The sequence below is a fragment of the Mchenga conophoros genome, linkage group LG14, assembly GCF_057382185.1.
Source record: "Mchenga conophoros isolate Kocher_MC1m ecotype Shallow Benthic linkage group LG14, M_conophoros_male_GT1.1, whole genome shotgun sequence".
Lineage (NCBI taxonomy): Eukaryota > Metazoa > Chordata > Actinopteri > Cichliformes > Cichlidae > Mchenga > Mchenga conophoros.
The window spans coordinates 41,315,883-41,320,822 of NC_140539.1; the positions used below are offsets into that span (position 1 = coordinate 41,315,883).

Sequence of the window (4,940 nt, forward strand, 5' to 3'; positions counted from 1 at the left end):
TATATATATATATAACAATTCTGTAACTGTAACTTCGGTCGTTGCTGTGCTTTTTGGAAGTCGAATTTCCCAGAGGAACCCACCCGAGGGATTAATAAAGTTCTATCTTATCTCTTATCTTATCTTAAATAGACACTGCACAGACAGTCACACTCCCCAAACATACTCTATATCCCAGGTCCAGGTACCCCCGCCCTCAGAGGGGCACCTAGACCCAGGAGATGTAACCCTTCTCTCTGGGGTGGAGGCAAGCGGACCACCTCCTTATCTGCAGTAGCAGGGAGGCCCCGCATCCCAGACCCCAGTCTGACGGCTAGCACCTCCTCCCAGCCCCCCAGCCCTGACAGCTAACAGAACCGGGGTGAGTGAAGACCTCAAACCTCCTACGCCCGCTCATATGTAGTGTTGCTGTGTGCTGTTCTAAAGTGCATTTAAAACTCAGGAGAGCATGGTACTAGCTTCCTCTCAGAGAGCAGCACGGCTCTTCCCGAAAGCCCTTAGTTTCTAAATCCATTTAAAATTGAGGGTAGGGTAGATAGATCGAATTTCACCATTGGGACTGTTCTGATTTACTATCAGTGATAAATGCTAACTTGATTGGTTAAATGCATCAAATAAGAGAGGTCTGAAATTTGTTTTGACTTTTTAATAGTATAAACATCTGTTCATGTTTTAGGTGCTGTTGGAGACATGAATATGTGTAATGGGAACTGAAGATATAAAGAATCTCCAAAGCCAATACACTGACACATCTCAGCTCAGAATTACTAACATGGTGTACAAGGCTGTGTATGCAATAGCACATGCCATCCATAATGCAGTGTGCCATGGAAAAAATGTCACAGCTCAGTGTAGAAAACTAACCAAGTTAGAGTCTAAACAGGTCAGTTGAAATGAACAAGTCCGTTTAATGTTTTTTGTTATCTCTAATGTACATTGAATGAACTCAAATGTGAAATTAATTTTTGCTGTTGTTCTTTCTTTCTTTCCCCTCCCTTTTTGTGTTTTTACAATTTCACAGGTTTTGACTCAGATGAAGAAAGTAAATTTTTCCCGAAACAGATATGATGTGTCATTTAACGCTAATGGGGATCCTGTGGCTATTTATGAGTTGGTTAACTGGCGGAAAAGTGAGACTGGCATAACTGAGATAGTAACTGTAGGGTTGTATGATGCATCACTGCCAGCAGGCCAGGAGTTCCAGATTAACAGAAGCATAAACTGGATGGAGGGGTAGCACAAAAGTAACGAGTAAAAGGACAAGAGTTTGGCAAATAAGACTTTGGTTAACATAATGATAGCAAAAATTTGCAGTTATTATGTAGCCTCTATGTCTTGACAGGTGCCAGTGTCAGTGTGCAGTGGCAGTTGTTCTCCAGGAACTCGTAAAGTGCTGCAGAAAGGAAAACCCATCTGCTGCTATGACTGTATACCGTGTCCTGAGGGAGAGATAAATAATATTACAGGTAAAATAAAATTTTTGCCCATGCATGTAAAATGTGATAGGGTGGATATCTACAATAATATGAATGATTAAAATATTACAATTCTTATAATTCTTGTTTTTAATTTATGTATTTATTTCAATCAGATTCGGCTGATTGTTTACCATGTCACAAGGAATTCTTGCCTAATAGAAAGAGAGACACTTGTATCCCTAAGCCTGTAGAATTTCTTTCATTTCAAGACCTCCTAGGAATTATCCTGGCTACACTCTCAGTTCTGGGTGCTTGTCTGGCCATTATGACTGGGGCTGTATTCTTTCATCACAGGACATCTCCAATTGTCCGAGCCAACAACTCTGAGCTGAGCTTCCTGCTGCTCATCTCACTGACTCTGTGTTTCTTATGTTCATTAACTTTCATTGGAGCAACCATCAGAGTGGTCCTGCATGCTGCATCACACTGCATTTGGGATCACCTTTGTACTCTGTATCTCCTGTGTACTTGGGAAAACTATAGTGGTTTTAATGGCTTTTAAAGCGACACTTCCAGGTAGCAATGTCATGAAATGGTTTGGTCCTCCACAACAAAGAATGACCGTTGTGTCTTTCACCTTTATTCAAGTTTTAATATGTACTGTATGGTTGGTACTTAGCCCTCCATTCCCAATTAAAAATCTAACCACATACAAGGAGAAGATCATCCATGGAATGTGCATTAGGCTCCCCTGTTGGCTTCTGGGCTGTTCTCGGCTACATAGGCCTACTTGCTGCCTTTTGTTTTGTTTTAGCTGTCTTAGCCCGCAAATTACCTGACAATTTTAATGAAGCCAAGCTTATCACCTTCAGCATGTTGATATTCTGTGCAGTGTGGATCACCTTTATCCCCAGCATATGTCAGTTCTCCTGTGAAATTCACTGTAGTTGTGGAGATTTTTGCCATTCTGGCCTCCAGCTTTGGACAGAATCATGCCAAGCAGCTGTCGGGGAACACAGGAAGCTGAGTTAAACATCTGCAGCCCAGGATCCTCCAGCAGCCACCAGGCCCAGGATCCTCCAGCAGCCACTAGGCCCAGGATCCTACTGCTCCACCAGGCCCAAGATCCTCCAGCAGCCACTGGGCCCAGGATCCTCCAGCAGCCACCAGGCCCAGGCTCTTCCAGCAGCCACCAGGCCCAGGCTCTTCCAGCAGCCACTAGGCCCAGGATCCTACTGCTCCACCAGGCCCAGGCTCTTCCAGCAGCCACCAGCCCAGGATCCTCCTGCTCCACCAGGCCCAGGCTCTTCCAGCAGCCACCAGGCCCAGGATCCTCCAGCAGCCACCAGGCCCAGGCTCTTCCAGCAGCCACTAGGCCCAGGATCCTACTGCTCCACCAGGCCCAGGATCCTCCAGCAGCCACTGGGCCCAGGATCCTCTAGCAAGGCACCACCAAGTAAATCAACAGTGACAAGACGGTGAACGGAGCGAGCAAGACAACAAGCAATGGGGCCTAAGAGAACACCGAACGCCGATGAAATTGAGGACATCAAAAAGTCATTGGACTTTCTAACCGAGGAAACATCGGCTATCAAGCTACAACAGAAATATATCCTAGACTTAGTCGAGGAAATAAGGTCGCTACGTAACCAGAATGCAGAGAAGGAGAAACGGATCGTCTATCTGGAGAGCAGGGTCGCGGACCTGGAGCAATATACCAGAATGAACGACGTGATCATCACAGGGCTGTACATAAAACCCCGGTCATATGCTCGGGCTGTGACTGCTGGCAGTAAAGAGGAGCAAGGAGATCTGGATGGGAGCTCTGCGGAGCAACAAGTAGCTGGTTTCTTGCAGTCGAAAGGGATCGACCTGGACTGTAATAACATCGAGGCATGCCACCCCTTGCCCAGGAGAAATGCTAGTGATAAACCAGCTATCATCATAAGATTTGTAAAACAGGAAACACAAGAATGCACTGCTGAAGCAGGGGAGGAAACTAAAAGGATCGAACGTCTACATGAATGACCATCTAACAAATCCAATGCTGACATAGCGAAGAAAGCACGATACCTAAAGAAACTGGGTAAAATTCAGAACACCTGGACTGCAAACTGTAAAATATTTATAAAGCTCAACGGTACACCGGAGGAAGCCAAGGTGCTGGTCATCAAATGCATCCAGGATCTGGAAAAATATTAACAGGTCACTTGACTACAAAGGCAAGGAGCGGGACAAACAATCTACAGTCATCAAAGCAGGTAATAGAAGACAACAACGGAAGCTAAAGCGTAACGTATTCAAGGATGAAACAATCAATTAATTCATTATCTGGGAATTATACATTGCTACCACAAAGGATTGCTAATCAGGAGATAAATTCACCAGTAAACACGGAATACAAAACACACTTCACAGAGCAGGACATTGATCCAGAACTGAACTTTTTTAACATCAAAAATACCTGCTACTATCATACTGAAGAACAATTCAACAAAACTGTCAAGGTCGACGGCAAAATATCTATAATCCACTTTAATAGTAGAAGTTTATATGCAAATTTTCACAAAAATAAGGGAATATTTAAGCAAATTTACACATCCATTCAGTGTGATTGCAGTATCTGAAACATGGATTAATAAACAGAAAGGAGAGGACTTTGTAATAGATGGATATGAATTAAATCTTACAAATAGAAAGAATAAAGAATGGCGGTGGTGTGGCCTTGTTTGTGGATAAAAATTTAAAATACAAGATGGTAGAAAAAATGACGGTGGCGGTAGATAATATATTAGAGTGTGTAACAATAGAAATTAGTATGGGAAAAGAGAAAATGTCATTGTAAGCTGTATATATAGAACACCAGGTTCTAATATTGAAATTTTTACGGAGTGGGTAGATAAAACATTCATTAGGACAAATCAAAAAGTCATGTTCATTTGTGGGGATTTTAACATAGATCTACTAAATCCAAACAAGCAGAGAGCGACAGAGGAATTTATTAATACAATGTATAGCTTGGGACTTTTTCCAGTGATCACTAAGCCCAGCAGGATTACAGCACAGTCGGCAACCCTAATAGACAATATATTTACTAATGAAATAGAAAATAGAACCATAAGTGGTCTCCTAATTAATGACATCAGTGATCATCTACCTGTTTTTATAGTGTATAACAGCAATTACAGGAAGGTTAAACAGCAAAACACAATAAAATACAAACGAGTGAGAACAGAAGAGTCAATAAACGCATTCAAAAGTGATTTACTCAAGCAAGAATGGGAGATGCTGTATAAGGAAAAAAATATTGATAAAGCTTATGAGATTTTTTTAGGAAAATTTAAACTGTTATATAATAGTCATTGCCCAGTAAAGAAATATAGTAAAAAACAAAAATATGCAGAGTGCCCATGGATTACAAAAGGATTGCAAAATGCATGTAAGAAGAAAAATACCTTATACAGAGAATTTATAATGAACAGAAGCACAGAAGCTGAAAATAAATACAAGAAATATAAAAAT

At 41.9% G+C, this 4,940-nt stretch overlaps 1 pseudogene; it reads left to right on the plus strand.

Moving 5' to 3' along the window:
* Positions 1 to 772: 772 nt before the first annotated feature.
* On the plus strand, positions 773 to 2,445 carry LOC146560502 (extracellular calcium-sensing receptor-like; annotated as a pseudogene).
* Positions 2,446 to 4,940: the final 2,495 nt, after the last annotated feature.